The sequence below is a fragment of the Trichomycterus rosablanca genome, chromosome 1 (assembly GCF_030014385.1).
Source record: "Trichomycterus rosablanca isolate fTriRos1 chromosome 1, fTriRos1.hap1, whole genome shotgun sequence".
NCBI lineage: Eukaryota > Metazoa > Chordata > Actinopteri > Siluriformes > Trichomycteridae > Trichomycterus > Trichomycterus rosablanca.
In genome coordinates, this window is record NC_085988.1 from 83,595,764 (window position 1) to 83,609,112 (window position 13,349).

A 13,349-nucleotide genomic window follows, 5' to 3' on the forward strand; every position below is an offset into this window, starting at 1 on the left:
AGAGGCCACACCTCTTATACTGGGACTAATAAGTAGAGGCCACACCTCTTATACTGGGACTGATAAGTAGAGGCTACACCTCTTATACTGGGACTGACAGGTACAGAGATCACACCTTTTATACTGGGGCTGATAAGTAGAGGCCACACCTTCTTATACTGGGACTGATAAGTAGAGGTCACACCTCTTATACTGGGACTGATAAGTAGAGGCCACACCTCTTATACTGGGACTGACAGGTACAAAGGCTACACCTCTTCTTATACTGGGACTGACAGGTACAAAGGCTACACCTCTTATACTGGGACTGACAGGTACAAAGGCTACACCTCTTCTTATACTGGGACTGACAGGTACAAAGGCTACACCTTTTCTTATACTGGGACTGACAGGTACAAAGGCTACACCTCTTATACTGGGACTGACAGGTACAAAGGCTACACCTCTTCTTATACTGGGACTGACAGGTACAAAGGCTACACCTCTTCTTATACTGGGACTGACAGGTACAAAGGCTACACCTCTTCTTATACTGGGACTGATAAGTAGAGGCCACACCTCCTTACTGGGACTGACCGGTACAGAGGCCACACCTCCTTACTGGGACTGACAGATAGAGGCCACACCTCTTATACTGGGACTAACAGGTACAGAGGCGACACCTCTTCTTATACTGGGACTGATAAGTAGAGGCCACACCTCCTTACTGGGACTGACAGATAGAGGCCACACCTCTTATACTGGGACTAACAGGTACAGAGGCTACACCTCTTCTTATACTGGGACTGATAAGTAGAGGTCACACCTCTTATACTGGGACTGACAGGTACAGAGGCGACACCTCTTATACTGGGACTGACAGGTACAGTGGTTACAACTTTTTATTTTGTCACTAAGACTAACATCACCACAGAGAAAAGGTGCCTTTTCTCCATCATTAGCATCTTAATGTACAGAATACGCAATAGCCTATAAACACACACACACACACACACACACACACACACACACACACACACACACACTCTCTCTCTCTCTCTCTATCTCTCTCTCTCTCTCTCTCTCTCTCTCTCTCTCTCTCTCTATCAAGTGCTAATACTAACCAGAAAAACCACTTTTGTGAAAACATTAATTTATCTTAGCAGAGCGTTGATACCATAAACAGACAGGACAATTGATTGTGTGATTGTGTGTGTGTGTGTGTGTGTATGTGTATGTGTGTGTGTGTGTGTGTGTGTGTGTGTGTGTGTGTGTGTGTGCTTGACAGCGATAATTGAGGAGACAGGGCCACTGCTCTAGAATCAGGACTCTAATGGAAGGTGACAAATTAATTTCTGTCTGGTAATGGCTGAAAATAGAACATCTCCGCCCGCTTGTCTGTTAGGTGCTGCACCAGTGACTGTGTGTGTGTGTGTGTGTGTGTGTGTGTGTGTGTAACAGCACCGCGTCACTCACCCATGACCAGCTATGCAGGCAGGCACAGGCAGGAATAAACTCTCTAAATACATTTATTTGACTTGCATAACCTATTAATCCTGATCAGGGTTGCGGTGGGTCCGTTTCCATCTGGAATAAGCAGAAATACACCAGTACAGGAGCAATTTAGCACCAGTGTAGCACCAGTCTGATTTATTGCATGGTTTGGGATGTTGGTGGAAACCAGGGTGACAGAAAGGAATGTTCGAACCCAGGACTTAAGAACCCATGTTGCTGTGCAGCACCAACATTACCAGCAGTGGTAAAAATCACACCAGTAATAGAGAAAAACACAACAGCAAGAGTAAAAAACACACCAGTAAGAGAGAAAAACACACCAGCAAGAGTAAAAAACACACCAGCAAGAGTAAAAAACACACCAGTAAGAGAGAAAAACACACCATCACACCAGCAAGTGAGAAAAACACAACAGCAAGAGTAAAAAACACACCAGTAAGAGAGAAAAACACACCAGCAAGAGTAAAAAACACACCAGCAAGAGTAAAAAACACACCAGTAAGAGAGAAAAACACACCATCACACCAGCAAGTGAGAAAAACACACCAGCACACCAGCAAGAGTAAAAAAACACCAGCACACCAGCAAGAGTAAAATCACACCAGCAAGAGTAAAACACACCAGTAAGAGTGAAAAACACACCAGTAAGAGTGAAAAACACACCAGCAAGAATAAAAACACACCAGCAAGAATAAAAACACACCAGCAAGAGTAAAATCACACCAGCAAGAGTAAAAACACACCAGCACACCAGCAAAAGTAAAAAACACACCAGCACACCATCAAGAGTAAAAAAACACACCAGCACACCAGCAAGAGAGAAAAACACACCAGCACACCAGCAAAGGTAAAAAACACACCAGCACACCAGCAAGAGAGAAAAATACACCAGCACACCAGCAAGAGTAAAAACACACCAGCACACCAGCAAGAGTAAAAACACACCAGCACACCAGCAAGAGAGAAAAACACACCAGCACACCAGCAAGAGTAAAAACACACCAGCACACCAGCAAGAGTAAAAACACACCAGCACACCAGCAAGAGTAAAATCACACCAGCACGAGTAAAAACACACCAGTAAGAGTGAAAAACACACCAGCAAGAATAAAAACACACCAGCAAGAGTTTATTAAGGCTCTTGGTCTCCACCAAACCACAGCGAGACCCCTTATCACCAGTTGAAGAACATTTGATGGTAAATCCACCTAATAATGGTCCGTCTGCTTAAATTCTTTGTAAGATCTGAAGTTTAGCCCCTTGGACGTTAGCTGGACATCACATGGACCTTAGAACCGAATCCTAGTTTTGGCCCCTCAGTCCCTCAGATCAGCCGCTAGTCGAAGCCCCCACTCGCCTTTAGGCCTTTAATTAAGTAGCTCTGATGAAACCGAGCTAGCGTAGGATCTTAACCTTGACCGTCCCGAGGCCGGAAACGCTCCGCCGCTCCTGTCTGTGTAAGATCTCGGATTAATTCCTCACGTCGGCGGCCTGATTGTGAAAACCTGCCGCTAATGCAAGTTTTATGATTTCCTCTTTCAAGCCGAAAGTGCTGCATCAAGCTTTTTTTTTCTTTTGCCTAAATTATTCATCGGTGTTTTGGTGCATTCCTTCAGGAGAACGAGGCAGCGAGGAGAGAAGCGAGAGAGACGGAGGGGCTGGAGGAAAAACGGATCTGAATTTAGGGTAATCTGTTATGGTGAAGACATGTAGACATAATATTGAGCTCAATACGTTTGGGGCTGGTCCAGACACTCGATTCGTTTTTACTTTAGTGTGCGTCAAGTGTAGGGGCACTGGTGAGCGCGTATAGAACGAAATCAGGACAGGTAGGACAATACAAGGACACAATTAGGAATAGAAAATCACCCGCTACGTGGGGAAGGGCGTGTGGGGTAACTCACTACTGTCTGTATAAAACGAGGGCCCAGACCGACTGTTGAATGGATGAAGGGGAGAGGATACTCATAATCTGCTTGAATGCCAACTGGCACCAAAACTGAGGGAGCACAAGGTCGGTCTGCCTACCAGCTACTCAATCCACCAATGGACTGCGGTACAAATGCTTCTCTTTCAATGATAAACGAGCTAACTGGCACCAAAACTGAGGGAGCACAAGGTCAGTCTGCCTACCAGCTACCCAATCCACCAATGGACTGAGGTCCAAATGCTTCTCCTACAATGATAAACGAGGACCAGAGCCCACTGTTGAATAGACGAAGATGAGGCGGTACTCATAATCCTCTGGAATGCAAACTGGCATTAAAAAGAAGAGAGTTCTAGGTCGGTCTGCCAACCAGCTACTCCATCCATCAATGGACTAAAGTCCAAATGCTTCTCTGACAATGATAAACGAGGGCTCTGGCCTACAGTTGAATAGACGAAGATGAGGCGGTACTCGTAATCCTCTGAAATGCTAACTAGCATTAAAAAGGAGAGAGCCCTAGGTCGGTCTGCCAACCAGCTACTCCATCCATCAATGGACTGAGGTCCAAATGCTTCTCTTACAATGACAAACGAGGCGGCACGGTGGCTAAGTGGGTAGCACTCACAGCAAGAAGGTCCTGGGTTCGATCCCCAGGTGGGGCGGTCCGGGTCCTTTCTGTGTGGAGTTTGCATGTTCTCCCCGTGTCCGCGTGGGTTTCCTCCGGGAGCTCCTGTTTCCTCCCACAGTCCAAAGACGTGCAAGTGAGGTGAACTGGAGATACTAAATTGTCCATGACTGTGTTGGATATAACCTTGTGAACTGATGAATCTTGTGTAATGAGTAACTACCGTTCCTGTCATGAATGTAACCAAAGTGTAAAACATGACGTTAAAATCCTAATAAACAAACAAACAAACACTGACAAACGAGGGCCCGGGCTATAGTTGAATAGACGAAGAGGAGACTTCGTACTACTGTACTTGTAATCCTCTGGAATGCAAACTAGAACCAAATTAGAGAGAGCACTAGGTCGGTCTGCCAACCAGCTACTCCATCCACCAATGGACTGAGGTTTAAATGCTTCTCTTACAATGATAAACGAGGGCCCGGACTCACTGTTAAATAGACGAAGAGGAAACTTATAATCCTCTGTAATGCTAACTGGCACCAAAATGGAGAGAGCACTTGGTCAATCTGCCTACCAGCTACTCGATCCACTGATGGACTGAGGTTTAAATGCTTCTCTACCGTGTTAAACTGGGAAAAAAGTGAAAGAGGACTGAACAGGGTGAGTCGATTCAGCGACTCGATTCTGTTAACGAGTCAATTCAAGGAAAAATAATCAATTACTAAAAAAAGGGCTTCAGTGACGCGGAATGACTCGGCACCGCACAGACAGTCTGGGTTTTCTTAACTAGCCTCAAATACAGGTGTTGAGTGTTCCTGTGATTAATAGTTCTCTTGGAACTACAACAGCTCAGTCTACGCTTCCTGCTCCATGAAGCACTACATGAAGGTGTAACGGGGTGGACTGGTACAACAGAGACAAACCAGCTGTGGGAAACAGGACCCAAGGTACAGAACACAGACAAAATGTAGAAAATAAATAACTAGATAAAATGGGTAAGACCCTGACTACAACTATTGGAGGGGAAAACTGCAGTCAGCCAGTGTTAAACTGGGAAAAAGCCGAGAGAGAACTGAACAGGTGAGTCAGTCGATTCAGCGGCTCGATTCTGTTAACGAGTTGATTCAAGGAAAATAATCAATTACTCAGAACGGGCTCCTGTGACACAGAAGCGAGCAGTATTAAAACAAGGTGATAATATTACCCAAGGAACAGAGCACAGAAAAAATGGAGAAAATAAATAACTAAATTTATATAGATAAGAGCCTAACTACAACTATTGGAAGGAAAAAACCCTAGGTGGGATCTGCGACTGCGGTCACCAGTTACTCAATCCACCAATTATCCAAGTATCTTCGAGAAAACAAGCCTGAGGAATGATTCGGCACTGCACAGGCATTCTGGATATCCTTAAATAGCCTCAAATACAGGCGCTAAGTGTTCCTGGGATTTGTAGTTTGCTTGGAACCACAAAGGGTCGATATACACTTGATGAAGGTGTAACGGGGCGGACTGGTACAACTGTGGGAAACATGACCCAAGGTACAGAGCACAGAACAATAGAGAAAATAAATAACTGGGTAAAAAAATGGGTAAGACCCTAACTACGACTACTGGAAAGGAAAAGCCCTAGATGGGACCCACGACCATGGTCAGCCAACCAGCTACTCGATCCACCAGTGGACCGAGGTCCAAATGCTTCTTTCCCAATGATAAACTTGGAAAAAAAGTCCTAGGTGGGACCCACGACCGGGGTCAGCCAACCAGCTACTCAATCCACCAATCAGCTGATACACCAATCAAACGAGATTCTGGATGCTTCTTATCAAAAATCAAACCTGAAAAGGAAGAGAAAACAGAGGAATAATAGTTGAAGCGAGGAAGCGACTCGCGAGTCAGATTCAGATGAAGAATCGCTGAGTTTGATTTAAATAGACTAACTCACAGGCGCTGTGGCTTCTGGGAATTGTAGTTCGTTTGAGGAGACCACTCTTCCACCCTAACAGTGATTGGAAAGTGAGAGTCAGTATTAAACTAAATACAGTGTGTTCGATTATCCGGCTGCATTTACCTGATTAGGAATCAGTTCTATAACAGTTCTATAACAGGTGTAATAAATCAATCATATTAAGGAAATTACATGCTTCCAACTGTGCAGCAGCAGTTTAGGGAAGGACCTTTCCTGTTCCGACATGACTGGTTTAAAGAAACTCCAGTGGCCTGCACAGAGCCCTGACCTCAGCCTCACTCGGAACATCAACTGAGGCTGCTCAGCCATTCATCTCGTGCTCTTTTGACTAAATGGGCACAAATTCCCACAGCCTTCTTAGAAAAACCATATACATTATGGAGCTAGAGGATCTGAAATCGTGTCTTCGTGATGTTTGTGGTACAGCCTGTTCCCGCTGGCCTTTTTTTTTCCAACCCAGTTCACAACAGTTCATGCGCCGAGCCTTGGCACGGAGACGCCTCGTTTCTGCCCGCTGCTTTTGTTCCCTGAGCGCTAACGCTAAAGAAAGCGCTAATGCCTCATAACGAGCTCCCCTCGCTCAGCTCAGACATGACTAATCGAGTGTGATTGCTGGAGATCAGAGGAAATCAGTAGCTGGCACACTTCTGGAGACCTGTCAGCACTTTCCTGCCTCTCGTCGTTAGCCGGCTCTCTTCAGACCTCCGCCCGCTTCCACGGCGGATGAGCGCGCGGGCTCCCAGATCGGCGCTCGGAGAGGCGCGCGACCCCCCAGTTAAAGCATCTCGAATTAAAACTGATCCGTAATAAACGTGGCATTTCCGTTTCTGCGCCAGCTCTCCTGCCCAGCTGTGCCCATATGCCTGCCACTCAGGGGGGCTTATCCTCGACAGCCGTTACATTCCCTCAGACAAGCCTTCATTACCCAGAGAAAGAGGCATCGCACGGCATCGCACGGCATCGTCGGCTTCACACTCGTTTTGTTTTGTCGTGTTCGGGTTCGGTGTGAACGCTCTGACGCACCGCGTGACCAAAAGTATGTGGACACTGGAACAACACGTGTTTGTGTCCTACATATACACCGATCAGGCATAACATTAGATTAAATTCGAGCTGTAAAGACAGTGCAGTAAAGCAGTGAAGCTTCATTCCACAAGAAACCAGTAGCACATGGCGCAGCCAGTCCAGTGCAATGCAATCCAGACGCGAAAGCAGCCTGACGATCGATGATGTCACGGCGCGGCCTTGAGTCGGCATTCTAATTCATCCCAAAGAGGACCTTCCCTGAATAAAAGTTGTATCCCACCAGTGTGGTTGGTGCTAGGCATTCCAGCAGGTGGCTTCTCCTGGCATTTAGATTCATCTATTAGGCTCACAGATGGTACAGTGAGATTTATCACCACCGCTTATTTATCACCATCCTGGTCAGGGTCGCGGTGGGTGCGGTAATGCAGTAACACACCCCATATGTAGCCTCAATATGTAGTCGTGTCTGTTTGTAGATGCCCGACTGGCCGATAGCACTTACATTTGCGGCATTTAGCAGACGCTTCTATCCAAAGTGTGAATACAATTAAAGAGTTAAGGGCCTTGCTCAGGGGCCCAATAGTGGCAACTTGGTAGCGGTGGGGTTGATTAATGGTCCATTACCCTAACCACCACGCTACAACTGCCCCTAGTAGTACAACAGAGGATTCAAACCCCGGATCCCAGCTGTAATGGGCTAGCGGAATTTATTACTACTAATAAATTATTAATTATGATTAATAATATTAATTAAAAATCTGGGGCTCAAGTCCAGCCTCCAGTTACAGTCTGTGAGGGGTTTTGTCTGGTCTCTCGTGTCTGTGGGGGTTCTGTACTGGTTCTCCTGTAAATATTCCACCTTCGCTCCACTGCTCGTTTGCCCCCCAAGTGTAAGTAAAAGTGTGTGTGTGTGTGTTTGATCGGCAGCCAACGATTTTGAATGCGAATAAGCATTCATGATGTGCGATTTGTCTGTGGCTGCTGGGTAAAACATCCTTCTATTGGGGGATCCGACTTTTTGTTGGGGGCCACAACCACGGGGCCACAGACTCCTAATAAAAATATAACAGAGCTTCTGATTACTAACAGTTCCACTTCCTGTTTATCTGAGTGATTAATGATCTATCGTCCACAGTGTCATGTAACGGGAAGATTATTATACTTCTTTAAATTAAACATACCCACTTCCCTCTGAACTCCCAGCGAGCCTGAAATCTTCTGCATTCGGCGTCTGGTTTTCGTTTCTCTGGAGCCACCGCGTTTATCCAGAAACTGGGGAACGTCAATGTAGGTGTGCTGTGCTCTTGACGCGGATGGCCGTGCCTGTGGGAGGGAGGGTCGACGGGTTCCTCGCTGCTACTGCAAATGCGGCGTGTTCGCGATCCTCTCAGACGAGCCTACGCGATGCAGCTCTGTGTGAGATTCCACCTCTGGCGGGGAGAAAGAAGCAGCTAGCGAGCGCACGTGTGTCCGAGGGGCAGCATGTTATTCCGCGGCTCTCGCCGGTCAAGGCCGTGGTGGTGCAAGGACAGAAGTTGCAACAAATAAACATGAAAGAGCAAAAATTACTATCCAAAATCAGACACTTCAATACATCAAATTATTATATGCTTCCATCCTTGTGGCAACAGTTTGGGGAAGAGCCTGACACGTCTGCCGTAAAGGAACCCTGATCTCATAATCTTGGGGTCATGCTAATTATTTACATTTACAGCATTTAGCAGACGCTTTTATCCAAAGCGACTTACACAATGAGCTGAACACGATGAGCGATTGAGGGTTAAGGGTCTTGCTCAAGGACCCAACAGTGGCAACTTGGTGGAGGCGGGGCTTGAACCGGCAACCTTCTGTTTACTAGTCCAGTACCTTAACCACTGAGCTATCACTGCCCTGTCAGCAATAATTATTGTTGAGCCCTGACCTCAACCTTACCGAATCTTCTCTTCAGTGTAACCTCACAAGCACTTCATTACTTAAATGGGTGCAAATTCCTGAAGGCACACTCCAAAATCTTGTAAAAACCCTTTCCAGAAGAGTGGAGACTGTTACAGCGTCAAAAATCTGAAATCTTCTGCGTTCGGCGTCTGGTTTTCGTTTCTCTGGAGCCGCCGCGTTTATCCAGAAACTGGGGAAGGTTAATGTAGGTGTGACGTCGGGGGAAAGAAGACGGGGAGAGTTTTAGATTTGTTTTATTTGAGAGCGCCACCTAGAGTTCAAACAGTTCAAGCTAGCGGGACGACTTTAACTTTATTTCTAAAATACCTCGCAATGCCCAGCGGGATAGTCCGCTAGCACACCAGCGCCGAGATTCTAAACTCCTCGGTTCGAAACCGGTCGGCTGGGCGCCATCTAGCGGGCATTATTGGCAGTGCCTGCAACAACAGACACGTTTCTGCTAGGGCGGGATGACCGGACTATGTGGACGGGGTCTTCAAATGCTGTGTGAGGACCCTGATTGGCTGATAGAGAGGCGCCTGTGCAGAGTGCATGGGTGAAAAGGGGTCTCGCAAAGGGCTGCGTGCGGGTCAGAGGAGGCGTGAGCAGCAATATACCCACCTCGACTGTAATCAGGGATCCACCAGCAGTGGAAGACAGATTGACTACGCTAAAATGGGAGAAAATGGAAGGCAATGCATAAATAAAACAGAAAAAAATAATAAAATACCTCGTGAGCCGTTTTAAAAATGGTAACGGGCCTCAAATGGCCCGTGGGGTGTAGTGTGGACGTCTCTATTCTATACCGAATATTTCCTGAAATCACCGGATGAAGCGCTGATGGAGCGGAGCAGACATGACACAAAAAAAAGCAACTCGTGTAACGTCAGGGGAAAAAAGTGGTTGAAGAAGCAGGAACGGCAGGACGAGAGCAGAAAGATGAGAGTAACGGACGCTGAGAAGCGATGACAGGTGAGGTTATTATCTGCTAATGCCGAGGTTTTGGCGATGCGACCCCCGCTCCCGACTTCCATCAGCTGACGATGGGAAGCGGCGCGTCTCTCCGGGACCTTAAGCTTCACCTCGTAGGTTCTGATTCCGTCTGTCACGCCTGCCTGCTGTCTAAGCGAAAGTAGCATTAGCGCGCGGATCCACGGGAAAGGCGGCCGCGCTTCATCGCTAAGGGTTTTAGACTGAGCGGGTTACGCGCGGAGGTAATAACGTCAAGATTCATCCAGCCGAACATGATGCAGGAAGTCAGAGAAGCGTTCTTACTCACGGCGAGGATTTAGATCATTTCATTTTATATATTATGAGCTTTTTGGCGCATTTTTAATGAGTAAAATATGAAAGAACGGTTGTGCTTTTGACGCGGATGGCCGTGCCTGTGGGAGGGAGGGTCGTCGGGTTCCTCGCTGATCCTCTCAGACGAGCCTACGTGATGCAGCTCTCTGTGAGATTCCACCGCTGGCGGGTAAAAAGAAGCAGCTAGTAAGTGCACGTGTGTCCGAGGGGCAGCACAAAAGTATTATTTGGTACCATCTTCGTGGCAACAGTTTGGGGAAGGGCCTTATCTGTTCCAGCCTGACACGTATGGCGTGAAGGAAGCCTGACCTCATAATCATGGGTTGCTTAAATGGGTGCAAATTCAGTATAACCTCACAAGCACTTCATTACTTAAATGAGTGCAAATTCCTAAAGGCACACTCCAAAATCTTGTACAAAGCCTTTCCAGAAGAGTGGAGACTGTTACAGTGTCAAAAAGGGGAATGACACCACCTTAAGCAAGTGGCTTGAACCAGTCCACCACCTTAACCAAGTTACTTGTAGTCTAGTACCTTAAGCAAGTGGCTTGAACCAGACCACTACATTAACCAAGTGGCTTGAACTAGTCCACTACCTTAACCAAGTTACTTGAATAAGCCTAGTACATTAACCAAGTGGCTTGAACTAGTCCACTAGTCCAGAAGAGTGGAGACTGTTACAGTGTCAAAAAGGAGAACGACACCATATGAACACCTTATTAATGCTCATGGTTTTGAAACTAGGTGTCCAGCAAGCTCATGGTCAGATGTCCACATACTTTTGGCTATACAGTTTGGCTATACAGGCTATACTGCTATATCTTGGTCAGGATCAAGGTGGGTCCTGTTCCAGGACTACGGTCATGGCTTTCTTAGGCGTTGCCAATCACGTCCGTGTAGACACCCGTCCAGGTGATAGCACTGCAGAGATTCGAACCTGGATCTCAGAGGTAGTGAACTAGTGTAATAGACCGCTGCACTACCCCAATAGCATGGTAGTGGGTGACACCCAGCAGCATGAGCCCTGTGGACCTGGGTTTGATTCTCGCCTACAGTCTGTAACACTCAGAAGAGTTGTATGTTCTCCCCTTGCAGCATGCAGTAGGTGGACTGAGTGCTTCAAATTGCTCCCAGTGTTTTGCCCCATGATGCATTGCTGTCCTGTCCAGGCTTCATGCAGGGTTCACCACGACCCTGACCAGGAAGATGTGGTTTACTAAATCCTTTACCCCCTAAACCCTTTACTGATGTGTTTACTCGTATCATAATACGGACTATCAGACGGATTCAGTGTCAGCCCACGGAGAAAAAATGATGCGCTGGTGCCTGGAGCTAACGCTCCACAATGCTTAATTCAGCTCAGGTGTGAATTGGCCATATTTGGTGTGAGTGGTGTGTTTTCTCGGCGGGATAATCTTGGGCTCAGAGGAGATGGAAACGTGGTGCGAGATGCTGCTGCTGCCGAACAAACGAACAGAATGGAAGAATAGCACTCACTTTCCTCAGCTGCTATTTATTATTTAACCCAAATACAGCACTCGGAATAAGTGTGTGTGTGTGTGTGTGTGTGTGAGTGTGTGTGTGTGTGTGTGTGTGTGTGTGTGTGGCTACGTTTACAGCAGGGTTCAACAAAGGACAGAAAACACATTTATTTACTTACTCAAATTTGGACTTACAGTAGCCAATCCACCTTCTGCATGGTCTGCAAGAACGTGCGAGAACATGCAAAAGCAATAGCTCAGGAATTCTGTTGCTGCGAGGCGCCAACCTGACCAACTCATGGTATCATTATATTCACAGTCGATCTCGTACAGCTGTAATATTTTCTTTTAATACAGATCCTGAATATTATTTACTAATTCATACCAGGAGGAAACTTAAAATAGCCAATCCACCTTCTGCATATTTTGATAAGTAGAATAAGGACCTGGTTAAAATGTAATTTAACTATAAATGTTTTATTATGTATTTATTTTATTTTATTAAAAAAAAAAAAAAAAACATTTTAAAATATTTTATTACAATTTATATTATCTGAAGATATGCTAACATAAATATGTAGTCATTTATTATTATTATTATTATTATTATTATTACTAATATTACTATTATTAGTAGTAGTATTATCATATTATTGTTTTGTTGGTGTTGTTATTATTATTAATAAAATATTTATTGTTTTATTACTTTTTGTTGTAATAATATTATTATATTATTAATATTAGTGTTATTAAACATATTATTAGTGCTATTATTAAATTGATTATTATCATTGCTGTTGTTGTTTATGGTCTTATTATTATGGTTTTTAATAATTTATCCATTATTATAATTATAATTATATTATATTATAATATTATTATTATTAAATGTATTATTTGTGTTATTATTATTATTATTAATAATATTTTAATTATTAAATGTATTATTTGTGTTATTAATATTATTATTATTATACTTGTTATTATTATTATTATTACTATTTTTATTATTATTATTATTATTATTATTATTATTATTATTGTTGTTATCGTAAATGTCCTGTAGCATGGTTATAAATAATAAAAATAATGCATTAATGTTAATCATAATAATAAATAAAACAATGATCAACAATTATTATTATTAATTATTAATAATAATAATAAAGAAAATTATAAGATTTATGTAATAATAAATTATAACAATAATAATTATAATTAAAAAAATATATAATAATAATAATAATAATAATAATTAACAACATTTATACTATAATCTGTTGATGCATGCTCAATAATCCAGGTACACAAATCCACAAAGTTGAATCAGTTCATCTGGACACAAGTTTGTTGTAGAGATACGTTTCGTCACTCAATCCGAATGACTTCTTTATAGTATAATGTATATATAATACATTTTCTCCAGGTACTCATCCTATTTAGCAAACATGCAGATGGTGGATTGGTCACAATAAAGTGCTTTAAGGTGTGAGGAGAAAGTAGATGTGCGAGAATGTTGCTTTGTGATGGGTTGGGTGTCTGTGCAGAGTACAGAAAAATAAATAATTATATTATTATTATTATT

At 44.2% G+C, this 13,349-nt stretch overlaps 1 protein-coding gene across 1 annotated transcript in view; it reads left to right on the forward strand.

Moving 5' to 3' along the window:
- The window catches only part of celf2 (cugbp, Elav-like family member 2), a 231,081-nt gene that overhangs the window by 78,940 nt on the left and 138,792 nt on the right, over positions 1-13,349 (forward strand). The window lies entirely within an intron of this gene.